Source organism: Carassius auratus, chromosome 9, assembly GCF_003368295.1.
Source record: "Carassius auratus strain Wakin chromosome 9, ASM336829v1, whole genome shotgun sequence".
NCBI lineage: Eukaryota > Metazoa > Chordata > Actinopteri > Cypriniformes > Cyprinidae > Carassius > Carassius auratus.
Window position 1 is genome coordinate 37,166,633 of NC_039251.1, and position 18,443 is coordinate 37,185,075.

General features: G+C 35.3%; 4 non-coding genes across 4 annotated transcripts; all 4 read right to left on the reverse strand.

Annotated features, from left to right (window-relative positions):
• Positions 1–9,100: 9,100 nt before the first annotated feature.
• Positions 9,101–9,219, reverse strand: LOC113109417 (5S ribosomal RNA). Its single transcript, XR_003292982.1, has one exon. It is a non-coding gene; the product is annotated as a 5S ribosomal RNA (ribosomal RNA).
• Positions 9,220–9,581: 362 nt separating this feature from the next.
• Positions 9,582–9,700, reverse strand: LOC113109413 (5S ribosomal RNA). Its single transcript, XR_003292978.1, has one exon. It is a non-coding gene; the product is annotated as a 5S ribosomal RNA (ribosomal RNA).
• Positions 9,701–15,976: 6,276 nt separating this feature from the next.
• On the reverse strand, positions 15,977–16,095 carry LOC113109411 (5S ribosomal RNA). The gene has a single exon (XR_003292976.1). It is a non-coding gene; the product is annotated as a 5S ribosomal RNA (ribosomal RNA).
• Positions 16,096–16,468: 373 nt separating this feature from the next.
• On the reverse strand, positions 16,469–16,587 carry LOC113109426 (5S ribosomal RNA). Its single transcript, XR_003292987.1, has one exon. It is a non-coding gene; the product is annotated as a 5S ribosomal RNA (ribosomal RNA).
• Between the last annotated feature and the right edge of the window lie 1,856 nt (positions 16,588–18,443).

Below are 18,443 nucleotides of genomic sequence, written 5' to 3' on the forward strand. Positions count from 1 at the left end.
AAATTCCTCCAGTTCTCGACAATATAAAAACAAATGTAAAATCCCCTCTTCCTTTTCCTGGCACACTTTACACAGAGCGTTTTCTTCCATTCCTATTTTATTTAAAATGTCCTCAGTAAAAACCACTTTATGCCTTATAAAATACTCCAAACATCCCAATTTAGTTTCCACACACTTCCCCGTCATGTTTCTCCAAATACACTCTTTTTTAAAATCTTTGAATTTTTGCACCCAGTATACATTTGCAATAGGCTCTTTAAAAACACCATCTCTAAAAGAACAATAAATAATTTTCAGAGTACATTCCTTAAAATCATACAGTTTTTCCCCTAATTTCACATAAATACATTTCTCTTTTGGCTCTCCTTCCATACATTCTATTCTTTTAATCCATTCTTTCGGTATTGCGCTTTTAATTATTTCATATTTATTTTTTATGTCTTGTTCACTGTAATCCTCTTTTGCCTCCTCCATTGCATCTACAATAAATTGTGTCGGTAAAAACCCTTCTTTAAATTCATACAAAATGTCTCTCACTCTTGTTATCCCCACTTCCATCCATTTCTTCAAAAAAATCCCTTTGTCTTGCTTTAAAATCTTTTGGTTTAAGAAAAGAGGTTGATTTAAAATGTTTTCTCTCCCATGTGGATCATACTCAACTTTAACTAAAAATTTTCCCCAAGCACTTAAAATTTCTCTATAAAACTCTGGTAAATTTTCTGTCATCCAATTCTTCGTTTTCATCCATAAAATTCCATCCCCCATGTTAAAATCCCCGCATTTGTTTAAACAATATTTCATCGTCTTTTTCCACTCTGGTTTGCCCTCATCTAGGTATTTCTTCACTACTTTCACTCTCAAACTATTTTTTCTCTGTTCCACATCTATTAAACCTAAACCCCCCTTCTCTACTGCCCCTAATATTGTGTTAAAAGCTATTCTTGCTGGTTTCCCCTCCCATAAAAAGTCAAGAAAACATTTCTTCAACCTCTTTTCTGTCCACAATGGCATATCTGATACATACAGTATAAAACATTCCATAACTTAGACACCATTAAAACATTCAATACTAAAACCTTCCCTTTCAAGTTTAATGTTCTTAATTTCCAAAAATTTAACCTTCTCTCTATCCCTGTTACTAGTTCCTCCCACATTTCATCACATACTTTCCTCTCATTTTTACCCATTAAAATTCCTAAAATCCTAATTTCATCCACTTCCTTAAAATTAAAACAATCCTTTAAAACCATTGCTTTACCAAATCTCATATATACAGTTTTTTCTTCATTTACTTTACTCCCAGATCCTTTACAATATTCTTCTACAACCTTCATAACTTCCTTGATGCTCTCCTTTCCTTTAACTACTAACGTTGTGTCATCAGCATATTGAAAAACCTTTCCCTCAGCCTTATTTTCCTCAATTTCAATTCCAATTATTTCTTCTTTTTGTTTTATAGCCAATCCTAACGGTTCCGATACAAGTGAATATAATAACGCTGAAAGCGGACAACCCTGTCTTATCGATCTTGTGATTTTAAAACATTCTGTTTAAAACCCATTACATTTTATTCTCGTTAAAGCGCCCTTATATAAAATCTCAATCCATTTGATAAAATTCCCCCCAAAACCAAATTCCTTTAAAACATCAAATAAATACCTGTGTTCAACCCGATCAAATGCTTTTTCAAAATCTAGACTAATTACGTAACCATCTTCATTTTTTTCTTTCATGTACCATACTGTGTCTCTTATGCTCATTGTTATGCCCGCTGTATCTCTTCCCTTTACTCCATATGCTTGGTTTGTTTGAATTATACTTGGCATTACTTCCTTTAACCTGTTTGATAAAACCTTCGCTAAAATCTTAAAATCTGTGTTAAGCATCGTAATCGGCCTATAGTTTTTTAAATCTATTTTTTCTCCTTTCCTTTTATATATCAATTTTGTTATACCCATCCCCATTCTTTCATTAACTTCTTCTTTTTCAAAAACCTCACTAAAAACTTCCTTTAAAATCTTTGTTAAAATCTCTTTAAAACATATATAAAATTCACTTCCCAAACCATCTATTCCTGGACTTTTATTTTTATTCAGCTGCTGTATTGCTCTTTCAATCTCTTCTTCTCCAATTTTTTGATCGCATTCTATTTTATCTTCCTTACTAATTCTTACTTTTATCTGATTCAGCAGTTCCCTTTTTTTGTTTTCTTCTACACCCCTTGCACTAAAAAGATCCTCATAAAAATTCTTTATTTCTTCTAAAATCTCTTCATTCCCTTGTACAACTTCCCCATTTTTCCCTCTTATCTGTTTTATTATTTCAGCTTTCCCTCGCTTTTTTTCTAAATCAAAAAAAAAAACTTTGTGCATTTTTCTCCCTCCACAGTATATTTAGCTGTGCTTCTTAACCTCGCCCCCTCATATTCTATTTCCTCTATTTCTTTCAGTTTTTCCTCCATTTCCCTTATCTTTTGTATATCTTTATTTTCTTTATTCAATTCCACTTCCAAACTTTCCTTTATTTCTTTTTCTTTGTATCTTTTGCATTTCTGTACTAAACTGCAATACTTAATTGAGAATTTTTTTATTAAAAACTTTACATTCTCCCACCATATTCTCTTATCGTCTTCATACATTTCATTTTCCCTTTCTTTTTCTATAATTTCTTTAACCTTTAAAACATAGTCTTCATTTTCTAACATTTTTGTATTTAAAACCCATATTCCTGGCCCTCTTTGCACTTTATCCCAGTCCAATTTAAAAAATAAAAACTTGTGATCGCTAAAACTTGTTTCTTCATACTTAATCTTTTCTATAAAATTCTCCACATTTCTCGTACATAAAATAAAGTCAATTCTTGTTTCGCACACAAACTGCCCCACTATTTGCCTTCTTGAAAACTCCCTTTTCTTTTCATTCCTTTCTCTCCACACATCTATCATATTATTTTCTGCCATTAATGCTTTTAGTTCTTTTCTCCCCTTGTCATTTTTAAAAACCATTCCTTCTGCCATGTCTTGTTTACTAAAAACCGTATTAAAATCCCCCACCATTATTATTTCTTTATACTTCTTTACAATACTTCTTAAAACATAAAAAAACTCTTTCTTTTCCTTCTCCACCGTTGGTGCATGTATATTTACTAAAATCAATTCCCTTCCTTCATGTTTTATCTGAACAACCATACATTTCCCCATCGTATCTTTGTATAAAATTTGACTTGCTTTAAAAACATCATCCTTCATTAAAAAAGCCACACCTCTCCCAAACCTCCCATCTCCATTATTGTATAAAATCCCTCCTTCCCATCTCTTTTTAAAATCATTCATTACATTTTCTCTCCAGTTTGTTTCTTGTAGCACAATAATGTCTTCTCTTTTACATTTTTCTTTTACATATTCAAATTTCTTTAAGTTCAAGAGTCCTCTTGCATTGAAAGTCACAACACTTAAAACCATTAAAAAGAAAAAAATTAAATATCTAAAACCCATCATTCTCAGTCTTCCTCCACCATTTCCTTTAACACTTCAAAACTGTTAAAACATTTAACTTTTTTCCTTGCAGTTCCTATATTTGGCTTTACCTGTAGTGATCTTCTTCTAATTTGTCCCCTCTCCACCTTTTCCTTCTCATCCTCCTCCATACTTATTTCTCCTTCGTTGTCAGTTTCTTTGTCTTGTTCTTTTCCTTTTTGTCCATGAATTGAAGATATGTCCATCTGGGTCAATTGTGTGTCCTCTTCTCTTATCTGTTCATCATTTTCTTTTTCTTTTTCTCCTTCTCCTTCTCCTTGTCCTTCCTGTCTGTAGTTTGTTCCTTCCTCTGATTCCTTTGGTTGTAATTCATCCTCTTCTTGTCTTTCTTCACAATGTCCTTCTTCATCGTGGTTTCCTTCATGCACCTGTCTGTCCACCTGTTCTTCCCTTCCACCTACCACTCCCTCCATCCAGCATTCACATTTATTTAACATTTTTTGGCAATCCGGGCACCTGACAGCATTGCAGTCTCGTGCGAAATGTCCCCTTTCCGAGCATTTATAGCACTTGAATTCTGGGCACTCCTTCAGTTAATGTTCCGGGCTCATGCACAGCCTACAAGTCTTCACCTGGTGGCTGTGCATCACCCTAAAGTACTGCGGGTCCTCGGCTGTTTCAATCTTTGTGCTATAAGGGAGTGATGCCACTTCTTTGGGGAACCTCACCTTAACAAACCTTGTACCGTCTTCAATGTCAGTGCCCGGATAGCATCTCCTTTTGATTTTAGATATGGGGGATACCCCCCATCCTTCCAATTTTTCCAAAATTTCCTTATCCTCCAGGTAGACAGGCAGGTGCATGAAGGAAACAACGTAATCTTTATTTTGCAGTTTTTTTACTTCACAGTCCACTCCCTTTATTGTCAATCCATTAATTAAAATGTCACACATTTCTTCCTGTTCCAGTGTCAGTTCATATTCTTTGCCTTGTCTGGGTCTTACAGCCAACACCTTTCCACTTCCAATTTTTTTCTGAGATTGCTTTAATTATATCCTCTCCTCTCACACCACTCACATTCTCTGTACTCACGATCACTGTTGCCTCCTTTAAATATTTTCTTTCACCAAATTTTTTCCTTGCTTCTTGATCTTTTCCATTTCCAGCTCTTTGTTGCTTCTCCAGTCCAGTGTCATTTGCCGTGCGTGTTCCTCCTGCTAGTCCAGTGTCGTTTGCCATGCTTGTTCCTCCAGCCAGTCCAGTGTTGTTTACCATGCGTGTTCCTCCAGCCAGTCCCGTGTCGTTTGCCATGCTTGTTCCTCCAGCCAGTCCAGTGTCGATTGCCATGCGTGTTCCTCCAGCCAGTCCAGTGTCGCTTGCCATGCGTGTTCCTCCTGCCAGTCCATTGTCATTTGCCATTCGAGTCTCTCCAGCCAGTTCCGAGTTGTTACCATATAATCCGTCCATTTTGGAGAAAAAAAAAGATCAACCACCCTCCAGACAGCGATATGCTGCTGTTAGGTGGTTTTCAAAAAAGAAAAAATGCCAAAAAACAATCACAGATTCACAAAACAAACAAAACAACCACAAGTAGAAAAACACAAAATGGAGGAGAGCCTTCCTCTCCCAACTGCAGCCAACACTTCCTGTAGCTCTCTAGCGCCCTCAGGTTGGTATGGCCGTAAGCTAAGACTGCCGCAAAGAGAGGGCTATTTAGAGATCAGCCAATCTAATCGCCAGTACATTATCTAAGTAGGAAAGAAAACCCAAAAGCTTAAAGCACCTGGTATTCCTAGCCGGTCTCTCATCCAAGTACTAACCAGAAATAAAGCCTGCTAAGATTCAGAGATTGGGCATTGACTCTTTTTTTTTTCTTTTTTTGCAAGATTATTATATAATTTGTGAAATTTTCCAAAAAGTTTAAAGCACCTGGTATTCCCAGGCAGTCTCCCATCCATGTACTAACCAGGACCAAACCTGCTAATATTCAGAGATCAGGCATTGACTCTATTTTTTGGCAAAATTATTATATACTAAGTGACAATTTTCCAAAAAGCTTACAGCACCTGGTATTCCCAGGCGGTCTCCCATCCAAGTACTAACCAGGCCCAAACCTGCTTAGCTTCCGAGATCAGACGAGATCGGGCATAGCCTTTTTTTTTTTTTTTTTTTTTTTTTATTAAAGAAATTATTCAATTCAAACATACATATCAATTATTAACATACAAAGATACATAATATGCTTTCTTTAACATAGACACTCCTAAGATTTTGGGCTGTCAGACATCTTACAAATAATAACTTTAAAAACACTCATTACATTGTTTAATCTTTTAAAAATGACAATTCCATCCCCAGGTCATTTAAAACCTTTAAGACCTCCTGAGTAAAAACATAATTAAAAAGATTCATTGTTCCCTCCAACTTAAAGTAATAAAACAGACATTCAACATATTTCTCAACTTTTCTCCTAAACATTTCCCACACATCAATTAAAACATTTTCCTTTTTCACCACTACTCTTCTTTCCCATACTGCACTTTTCATCAACATCACAAGTAAATTAATGATCTTCTTGTTTTTACAATTTTCATTAATTCCCAACATGAACACCTTTTCCCACTCAAATTTCCCAATTTCAACTCCTCTCAAAATTAAAATCATGTTTTTACATCTCTCATTAAAAACTTTCAGCTCATCACAATATAAAAACAAGTGTAAGAACCCTTCATCTGCATCTTGGCATACTTTACATGTGGCACTTTCCTCCATCCCAATTTTGTTTAAAATCACATCTGTGAACACTGCTTTGTTCCTGATAAAATACTCCATATTCTCCAGTTTCGTCTGTACAATTTTACCATTCATGTTCCCCCATATATTCTCTTCTTTTATATCATTGAACATACGTATCCAGTACTCATTTACAACAGGTTTCTTAAAAACAGTATCTCTAAAAACACAATAAAACATTTTCACAGTACATTCATTAAAAGCACACAGTTTTTCCCCTAGCCTCACATACACATCTTTCCCAGGTTTCTCTTCTTCCATGTTGTCAATTCGTTTTATCCACTCTTGAGGTATTGCATTCTTAATTACGTCATACTTGTTTGTTATCTCTCGTCTGCTATAATCCTCCTTTGCCTCCTCCATCACATCCACAATGTATTGCACTGGTAAAAACCCCTCTTTGAATTCATATAAAACATCTCTGACTTTCGTGATTCCCACATCCCACCACTTCTTAAAAAAAAACCTCCTTCCCTTGACTTAAAATGCCGTTTTTTAAGAATAAAGGCTGATTTAAAATGTTCTCTCTGCCTTGTGGCTTAAAATGCACATTCGTTAAAAATTTGCCCCATGCCCCCATCAGTTCTTTATAAAAATCTGGCAGCCCCTCCGTCATCCATTTTTTAACTTTCATCCATAAAATGTTGTCCCCCAAATTAAAATTACTACACTTACTTAAAAAATGCCCCATTGTTCTCTTCCATGCCACTTCGTTTTCTTCATCCAAGTACTTTTTTATTATTTTCACTCTCAAGCTGTTCTTTCTTTGTTCCACATCCATTAACCCCAGTCCTCCCTTCTTCACTGCTCCTATTAAGGTGTTGTGTGCTATTCTTGGTGGCTTCCCTTCCCATAAAAAATCTAAAAAACATTTTTTCAGCCTTTTTTCTACCCACAACGGCATAGATGACACATATAAAATATACCACAATTTCGAAACCATTAAAACATTAAGAACTAAAACCTTCCCTTTCAAAGTTAATGTTCTCATTCTCCAAAAATTCAATATTCTTTCAATCCCTCCTAAAGCTTCTTCCCACATAGTTTCTTCTGCTTTCTTTTCATCCCTCCCCATTAAAACACCTAAAATCTTCATTTCTTTAGTTTCCTTAAAGGTAAAATGTTCTGTTAAAACCGGTGCCCCTCCAAATCTCATATACAACGTTTTGTCCTCATTTACTTTAGCTCCTGATCCCCTACAATACTTTTGTACAATTTGAATTGCATTTTTCACACTCTTCAGATCTTTTAACAATAATGTTGTGTCATCCGCGTACTGAAAAATTTTACTTTCCCCTCCATCGATGCCTATGCCTTTTATCTCCTCTCCATGTTTTACAGCCAATCCCAAAGGTTCTGCAACTAAAGAATATAAAAGAGCTGACAACGGACATCCTTGTCTTATCGATCTAGTAATTTTAAAACACTGTGTTAAAAAGCCATTACATTTAATTTTTGTTATTGCGCCTTTGTATAAAATCCTAATCCATTTCATAAAATTCTCTCCAAAACCAAAACTTTTTAAAACATCAAATAAAAAACCATGCTCCACCCTGTCAAAAGCTTTCTCGAAATCTAAACTGATAATAAACCCATTTTTATTGCTTTCATGTATGTATCTTATCATATCTTTTATACTAATAGTTGTATCTGCTATGTCTCTCCCTTTCACTCCGTACACTTGGTTAGTTTTAATTATACTCGGCATGACTTCTTTCAATCTGTTGGCTAAAATTTTAGATAAAATCTTTAAATCAGTATTCAGCATTGTAATCGGTCTATAGTTCTTTAAATCTGTCTTCTCTCCTTTTCTCTTGTATATCAATTTCATTAAACCCATTCCCATTCTTTGATTTAATTCTCCTTTCTTAAACACCTCTACATATACTTCTTTTAAAATGCTAGTTAAAATATCTTTAAAAACTATATAAAATTCACTCCCCAAACCATCTACACCTGGACTTTTATTTTTGTTTAATTCACTTATTGCTCTTTTAATCTCTTCTTCTCTTATCTCTTCATCACACTCTTTTTTGTCTACTTCTCCTACTGTTGTTTTTATTTGATTCAGTAACTCCAGTTTTTCTTCTTCCCCCACCCCCTCAGTACTAAACAGGTTCTCATAGTAAGATTTTATTTCTTCTAATATTTCCTCATTAGTTTCCACCACTACACCATTTTTCCCTCTTATTTCTTTAATCATTCCAGCCTTCCCTTTTATTTTTTCTAAATCAAAAAAAATTTTTGTACATTTTTCACCCTCCACAGTATATTTAGCTTTACTTCTTAGTCTTGCACCTTCATATTTTTTCTCTTCCATGTCTTTCAATATTCCCTCCAATTCTTTTATTTTTTGTATATCTTTCCCATTCTCATTTAATTCATTTTCCAATTTTTCTCTTAATTCTCTGCAGCCAACACTTCCTGTAGCTCTCTAGCGCCCTCAGGTTGGTATGGCCATAAGCGAAGACTGCCGCAAAGAGAGGGCTATTTAGAGATCAGCCAATCTAATCGCCAGTACATAATCTAAGTAGGAAAGAAAACCCAAAAGCTTAAAGCACCCTGTATTCCTAGCCGGTCTCTCATCCAAGTACTAACCAGACATAAAGCCTTCTAAGTTTCAGAGATTGGGCATTGACTCTTTTATTTTTTATTTTTTGCAAGATTATTATATAATTTGTGAAATTTTCCAAAAAGTTTAAAGCACCTGGTATTCCCAGGCAGTCTCCCATCCATGTACTAGCCAGGCCCAAACCTGCTAATATTCAGAGATCGGGCATTGACTCTATTTTTTGGCAAAATTATTATATACTAAGTGAAAAATTTCCAAAAAGCTTACAGCACCTGGTATTCCCAGGCGGTCTCCCATCCAAGTACTAACCAGGCCCAAACCTGCTTAGCTTCCGAGATCAGACGAGATCGGGCATGGCCAGGTTGGTATGGCCGTAAGCGAAGACTGCCGCAAAGAGAGGGCTATTTAGAGATCAGCCAATCTAATCGCCAGTACATTATACAAATAGGAAAGAAAACCCAAAAGCTTAAAGCACCTGGTATTCCTAGCCGGTCTCTCATCCAAGTACTAACCAGACATAAAGCCTGCTAAGATTCAGAGATTGGGCATTGACTCTTTTTTTTATTTTGCAAGATTATTATATAATTTGTGAAATTTTCCAAAAAGTTTAAAGCACCTGGTATTCCCAGGCAGTCTCCCATCCATGTACTAACCAGGCCCAAACCTGCTAATATTCAGAGATTGGGCATTGACTCTATTTTTTGGCAAAATTATTATATACTAAGTGAAAAATTTCCAAAAAGCTTACAGCACCTGGTATTCCCAGGCGGTCTCCCATCCAAGTGCTAAACAGGCCCAAACCTGCTTAGCCTCCGAGATCAGACGAGATCGGGCATAGCCAGGTTGGTATGGCCGTAAGCGAAGATTGCCGCAAAGAGAGGGCTATTTAGAGATCAGCCAATCTAATCGCCAGTACATTATCTAAGTAGGAAAGAAAACCCAAAAGCTTAAAGCACCTGGTATTCCTAGCCGGTCTCTCATCCAAGTACTAACCAGACATAAAGCCTGCTAAGATTCAGAGATTGGGCATTGACTCTTTTTTTTTTGCAAGATTATTATATAATTTGTGAAATTTTCCAAAAAGTTTAAAGCACCTGGTATTCCCAGGCAGTCTCCCATCCATGTACTAACCAGGCCCAAACCTGCTAATATTCAGAGATTGGGCATTGACTCTATTTTTTGGCAAAATTATTATATACTTAGTGAAAAATTTCCAAAAAGCTTACAGCACCTGGTATTCCCAGGCGGTCTCCCATCCAAGTGCTAAACAAGTGCTAAACAAACCTGCTTAGCCTCCGAGATCAGACGAGATCGGGCATAGCCTTTTTTTTTTTTTTATTAAGAAATTTCAATCAATAAAATACAATAGATTAAGCACAATCAATATAAAATACAGAACATCGTCTTTACACATCTCTACATTACACATCTTTCCTTTACATAGATAATTTAACAACAACAAACTTGTGGGGTAAAAACATCATAAAAAGAGTCTAACATATTCACACCTTTAAAGTACACATACAGTCTTTCGATATATAATTCTGTTTTTCTTTTAAACACACTCCAAACATCCAACACAATTTTTTCCTTTTTAGCCACAGTTCTTCTGTCCCATATTGCACTTTTCATTAGCATTACACACAGATTAATAAAACTTTTGTTTTTACACTTTTTCTCCCAACCAAACATCACAACTCTGTTCCATTCCATTACATTTTCATCCCACTCCTCAGCCACATCTTTAATTAAACATTTACATTTCCTTAAAAAGTCCTCTATCTCTCTACAATGTAAAAACATATGTAAAATCCCCTCTTCCTCTTCCTGGCACACTTTACACAGAGCATTTTCTTCCATTCCTATTTTATTTAAAATAACATCAGTAAAAACCACTTTATGCCTTATAAAATACTCCAAACATTCCAATTTTATTCAACAAATTTCCCCGTCATGTTTCTCCATATACACTCTTTTTTTAAATCTTTGAATTTCTGCACCCAGTATCCATTTACAATCGGCTCTTTAAAAACATCATCTCTAAAAGCACGATAAATCATTTTCACAGTACATTCCTTAAAATCATACAGTTTTTCCCCTAATTTCACATGAATACATTTCTCTTTTGGTTCTCCTTCCATACTTTCTATTCTTTTAATCCACTCTTTAAGTATTGCATTTTTAATGATTTCATATTTATTTTTTATTTCTTGTTCAGTGTAATCTTCTTTTGCCTCCTCCATTGCATCCACAATAAATTGTGTCGGTAAAAATCCTTCTTTAAATTCATATAAAACATCTCTCACTCTCGTTATCCCCACATCCATCCATTTCTTTAAAAACATTTCTTTGTCTTGTTTTAAAATGTTTTTGTTTAAAAACAGAGGTTGATTTAAAATGTTTTCTCTCCCATGTGGATCATACTCTACTCTGTCTAAAAATTTTCCCCAGGCACTAAACATTTCTCTATAAAACTCTGGTAATCTTTCTGTCATCCAATTCTTCGTTTTCATCCATAAAATTCCATCCCCCATGTTAAAATCCCCACATTTGTTTAAAAAATACTCCATTGTCCTTTTCCATGCTGTTTTGTGACCCTCATCCAGATATTTTTTTACTATTTTAATTCTTAAGCTATTTTTTCTCTGTTCTACATCAATTAATCCCATCCCTCCCTTCCCTGTTTCTCCTATTAACGTACTATATGCAATTCTTGACGGTTTACTATTCCATAAAAAATCTAAAAAACATTTTTTCAACCTTTTCTCCACCCATATTGGCATAGCAGTCACATATAAAACATACCACAACTTTGACACCATTAAAACATTTAAAATTAAAACCTTCCCTTTTAAACTTAATGTCCTCAATTTCCAAAAATTTAACCTTCTTTCAATTCCTCCTACTATTTTTTCCCACATTTTTTCTTTAACATTCCTTTCGTCTTTTCCCATTAGAACACCTAAAATCCTTATTTCTTTTGTTTCTTTAAAATGAAAATAATCCGTTAAAACAGTCACTCCTCCAAATCTCACATATGTTGTTTTTTCTTCATTTAACTTTCCTCCTGACCCCCTACAAAACATCTGTACTACTTCCATTACTTTATTAACACTCTCTATATCTTTAACTATTATTGTTGTGTCATCCGCATATTGAAATATTTTTTCATTTCCCCCACTTCCTTCAATGTTTATCCCTCTTATGTCTTCATCTATTTTAATAGCTAATCCCAATGGTTCTGCAACTAAAGAATATAAAAGCGCTGATAATGGACATTCTTGTCTTATTGACCTAGTAATTTTAAAACATTCTGTTAAAAAACCATTACACTGTATTCTTGTTATTGCTCCCCTATATAAAATTGTAATCCACTTGACAAAATTATCCCCAAACCCGTACCTTCTTAAAATTCCAAATAAATATTCATGCTCCACTCTATCAAAGGCCTTTTCAAAATCCAAACTAATAACATATCCTTTTTTGTTCTTTTCTTTCATATATCTTATTCTATCTATTATACTTAAAGTTGTATCTGCTATATCTTTCCCTTTTACTCCATACACTTGATTTGTTTTAATTATGGTTGGCATTACCTCTTTCAATCTATTGGCTAAAACTTTTGTTAAAATTTTCAGATCTGTATTCAGCATTGTAATTGGTCTATAATTTTTTAGGTCTACTTTATCTCCTTTTCTTTTATATATCAACTTTATTAATCCCATCCCCATTCTCTGGTTCATTTCCTCCTTCTTAAAAATGTCTTCATATACTTCCTTTAAAATACTGGTTAAAAAATCTTTAAAAACAATATAAAATTCACTCCCCAAACCATCTATACCTGGACTTTTATTTTTTTTTAATTCACTTATTGCTCTTTTTATCTCTTCTTCTCTTATCTCTTCATCACACTCTTTTTTGTCTACTTCTCCTACTGTTGTTTTTATTTGATTTAGTAACTCCAATTTCTCTTCTTCCCTCAACCCCTCAGTGCTAAAGAGGTTTTCATAATATGCTTTTACTTCTTTTAATATTTCCTCATTTGTTTCCACCACTACACAATTTTTTCCTCTTATTTCTTTAATCATTCCAGCTTTCCCTCTTATTTTTTCTAGATCAAAGAAAAACTTTGTACATTTTTCACCCTCCACAGTATACTTAGCTTTACTCCTTAGTCTTGCACCTTCATATTTTTTCTCTTCCATGTCTTTCAATATTCCCTCCAATTCTTTTATTTTGTTGTATATCTTTCCCATTCTCATTTAATTCCTTTTCCAAATTTTCTCTTATTTCTCTCTCCTTCTTCCTCTTACATATCTGTATTAATTTGCAATACTTTATTGTGAATTTTTTAACTAAATATTTAACATTTTCCCACCATATCCTTTTATCTTCACTGTACATTTCATTCTCCTTTTCTTTTTCAATCATTTCTTTAATACTTAAAACATACTCCTCATTCTTCAAAACCTCTACATTTAAAACCCATACACCCGGCCCTCTTTTCACTGAACTCCAGTCTACTTGCATAAAAATTGGTTTATGGTCACTTAAACTTGATTCTTCATATTTAATGTTACCGATAAAACCTTCAATGTTCCTTGTACATAAAATAAAATCAATCCTTGTTTTACACATAAAATTCCCTACTAATTGCCTCCTTGAATATTCTTTCTTTTTTTCATTTCTTTCTCTCCATACATCAATCATATTATTTTCTTCCATTAATAATTTCAGTTCTTTTCTTCCTTTATCATTTTTAAAAACCATTCCCTCCCCAATTTCTAATTTACTGAAAACAGTATTAAAATCACCCATCATAATAACTTCTTTATGCTTTTTTAAAAAATCTCTTAATACATTAAAATATTCCTTCTTTTCATTCTCTACAATCGGTGCATGAATATTAACTACAATAACTTTTTTCTCCTCATACTCCATTTCAACCGCAATACATTTCCCATCTACGTCATTATATATTGTTTTACATGATACCCCACAGTTTTCTTTTATTAAAATCGCAACTCCTCTTCCCAGCCTCCCATCACCATTGTTATAAAAAATCTCTCCACTCCACCTTTTCCTTATTTCAGTCATGTACTCTTCCCTCCAGTTAGTTTCTTGTAATAAAATCACATCCTCTCTTTTACACATTTCTTTCACCTTTTCAAATTTACCCATGTCCATTAGTCCCCTTGCATTAAAAGTAACACAACTTAAAACCATTAAAAGAAATAAAAATAAATACCTAAAAAACATTATTCTTTATCTTCTCCCTCCAGCACTCTTAACACTTCATATCTGTTTACACTTTTTACTCGGCCCCTTGTCATTAATTTTTTTCTTACATTTCCACATTTGGTTTTACCTTTAATGTTCTCCTTTTACTTTGTCCTCTCTCCCCTCTGTCTTTTCCCATGTTGTCCATCCTTGTTTCTTCTTCGCTGCCCATTTCTTTGTTTTGATCATGCATTCCTTGTCCATCACTCTCCACATTATCCAAAAGATTTTAAAACTGTCCGATATTTCCATTTCTGTCCACTGAGTATTCTGTTCTACTGTTTGTTCCTCATCCATATCATTACTTTTTCCTTCTTCTTCTTCTTCTTTCTCTTGGTTGTCTGTTCCTCCTTCTGTTTCCTTCTGTGGTAATCCTTCATCCCCTTGTCCTTCATCAATATCTCCTTCCTCTTCAGTGTTTCCTTCATGCACCTGTCCATCCACCCGATGCTCCAGACCTCCTTCCTCTCCCTCCATCCAACACTCACACTTATTTAAAATTTTTTGACACTCCGGGCATCTGACCGCGTTGCAATCCCTTGCGAAATGTTCCCTTTCCTCGCACTTGTGACACTTAAATTCAGGGCATTCCTTAAGCAGATGATCTGGGCTCATGCACAGCTTACAGGTCTTCACCTAGTGGCTGTGCATCACCCTAAAGTACTGCGGCCCTTCTGCTGTTTCCAGCTTTGTGCTGTAAGGCAATGATGCCACCTCCTTGGGGAATCGCACTTTTAAAAACCTTGTTCCATCCTCTATTTCAGTGCCCGGGTAGCATCTTCTTTTTAATTTTGATATGGGATTAACTCCCCATCCCTCCAATTTTCTAAAAATGTCTTTATCATCAAGGTAGACGGGCAGGTGCATGAAGGAAACAACATAATCTCTATTTTGCAGTTTCTTTATTTCACAGTTCACTCCTTTAATTAACAATCCCTCAGTCAGTTCATCACACGTTTCTTCTCTTTCCATTGTCAGTTCATATTCCTTTCCTTGTCTTGGCCTTAGTGCTAAGATTTTCCCATATCCACATTTGTCCGTCACCGCTTTAATAATATCCACAGCTCTCACCTCATTTACGTTCTCCACATTCACAATCACAGTTGCCTCCTTTAAGTATTTCCTTTCACCAAATTTATCTCTTGCATCTAGTTTTTTACCGTGTCCTGCTCGTTGTCGATACTCCAGTCCAGGGTCGTTTGCCATGCGTATCTCTCCAGCCAGTCCAGTGTTGTTTGCCTTACGTGTCTCTCCAGCCAATCCAGTGTCGTTTGCCATGCGTGTCTCTCCAGCCAGTCCAGTGTTGTTTGCCTTACGTGTCTCTCCAGCCAATCCAGTGTCGTTTGCCATGCGTTTCTCTCCAGCCAGTCCAGTGTCGTTTGCCAATAATCCAGGCGGTCTCCCATCCAAGTACTAACCAGGCCCAAACCTGCTTAGCTTCCGAGATCAGACAAGATCGGGCATGGCCAGGTTGGTATGGCCGTAAGCGAAGACTGCCGCAAAGAGAGGGCTATTTAGAGATCAGCCAATCTAATCGCCAGTACATTATATAAATAGTAAAGAAAACCCAAAAGCTTAAAGCACCTGGTATTCCTAGCCGGTCTCTCATCCAAGTACTAACCAGACATAAAGCCTGCTAAGATTCAGAGATTGGGCATTGAGTCTTTTTTTTTTTTTTTTTTTGCAAGATTATTATATAATTTGTGAAATTTTCCAAAAAGTTTAAAGCACCTGGTATTCCCAGGCAGTCTCCCATCCATGTACTAACCAGGCCCAAACCTGCTAATATTCAGAGATCGGGCATTGACTCTATTTTTTGGCAAAATTATTATATACTAAGTGACAAATTTCCAAAAAGCTTACAGCACCTGGTATTCCCAGGCGGTCTACCATCCAAGTACTAACCAGCCCCAAACCTGCTTAGCTTCCGAGATCAGACGAGATCGGGCATAGCCAGGTTGGTATGGCCGTAAGCGAAGACTGCCGCAAAGAGAGGGCTATTTAGAGATCAGCCAATCTAATCGCCAGTACATTATACAAATAGGAAAGAAAACCCAAAAGCTTAAAGCACCTGGTATTCCTAGCCGGTCTCTCATCCAAGTAATAACCAGACATAAAGCCTGCTAAGATTCAGAGATTGGGCATTGACTTTTTTTTTTTTTTTTTTTTTTTTTTTGCAAGATTATTATATAATTTGTGAAATTTTCCAAAAAGTTTAAAGCACCTGGTATTCCCAGGCAGTCTCCCATCCTGTACTAACCAGGCCCAAACCTGCTAATATTCAGAGATCGGGCATTGACTCTATTTTTTGGCAAAATTATTATATACTAAGTGACAAATTTCCAAAAAGCTTACAGCACCTGGTATTCCCAGGCGGTCTACCATCCAAGTACTAACCAGGCCCAAACCTGCTTAGCTTCCGAGATCAGACGAGATCGGGCATAGCCAGGTTGGTATGGCCGTAAGCGAAGACTGCCGCAAAGAGAGGGCTATTTAGAGATCAGCCAATCTAATCGCCAGTGCATTATCTAAGTAGGAAAGAAAACCCAAAAGCTTAAAGCACCTGGTATTCCCAGGCAGTCTCCCATCCATGTACTAACCAGGCCCAAACCTGCCAATATTCAGAGATCGGGCATTGACTCTATTTTTTGGCAAAATTATTATATACTAAGTGACAAATTTCCAAAAAAGCTTACAGCACCTGGTATTCCCAGGCGGTCTACCATCCAAGTACTAACCAGGCCCAAACCTGCTTAGCTTCCGAGATCAGACGAGATCAGGCATAGCCTTTTTTTTTTTTTTATCTTTTTATTTAACTTTCAATTCACAGTTTTCTATTGCATTATTCCATCCGATTGACTTTCATTTCATTACATTTGTATGATTCATTTTTCCAATTGATCAACTTAATTTTTCATAATCATACAGCAATAAAAATATAGAACATAAATAAAATACACACAAATATGTTTACATTTACTTAATTGACATCAACCATTCTCAACCAGATTGTTACTCTTTACCAATTGAAACATATTTCTTCCCCCACATTTTGATGTATGAACTTATTTGTAGTCAAAAAAAAACTCTTTCCCCTCTTTATCTCCATACTTACAAATCAACTCTACATCTCTTTGTATCATGACTTAAACATATCTTTTACTTTTACCCTTTCTCCCTTCGAAATGTGCATAGTTCCTTCTTAGCACTACTGCTAGTCTGGCATGACTCAGAACAAAATTTATTAAACAAATGTCAGTTGATTTCCTTTTCCCGAAAGTTCCAAACAAAAACAATTTTCCCCATTCCTCCACGGTCTCAACTTTGACACTCCAGTTTTCTAGTAACAGATTTTTAAGAAAATCAAAAAAATCCACCAACTCTTCACATCTTAAAAGTAATGTAAGAAACTCTCATGGCCATTTACCACATACGTCACAAATGACATTACCTCATTATTTATTTTGTTTTAACACCACATTGTGAAAATTCTATTATGTCTTATCAGAAAGTCATTATTCTCACACTCTATACTGTTGTATTTATGTTTAAGTTTGACCATATTTTCTTCCACATCTAAATCTTCAAATACTTTCTTCCACACCTTTTCTGATGCTGGTTTTCTTTATAACATCAACTATTATTCTCCTGTATATATTCTTTACACTCATATTTTTAAATTTGTTTTTCTCAGCAATATCATCCACATACATCTCCGGCATACTTTTCCACGTTAGATACATATTCACGTTCGATCATATTAGTCCACTGCAAAGGTATACTTGATTTAATTTTTCCATATATTTATTTACTTTCTCTCTGTTCTCCATTCCTTCCAGATCACACACAGTATCAATAAATGCAGTTATTTTTTAGAAATCCTGGAATAACTTCATACATAATGTCCTTCACTTGTTTTATACCCCTTCTATAAATTTACATTCATACAATGTTTTATTTTTATTTTAATCTTTTCATTGAGAAACAGTGGTAGATTTTTAATCACCTGGATGTCTTCACATTCATATTCTATTTTGGAAAGGAACTGTCTCCATGCCTCTAATACTTCCCGATATATTTCTGGTATTCCTTCCGTCATTGATTGCTTAAAGCCCATATACCATCCATTGTCCCCTATTCCTCCACATCATCAATATATTTCCTTTAAGAATTCCTTCCACCCATAATCCCATCGCCCTCCCATATATTTTTTCACCGTTTTTATTCTCATCGCAAACCCTTTTATTTCTAGGTCCATCAAGCTTAACCTCCTTCCCATCCCTTACCCACCAATGTTTTCTGTGCAATTTTCACACCTTTTCC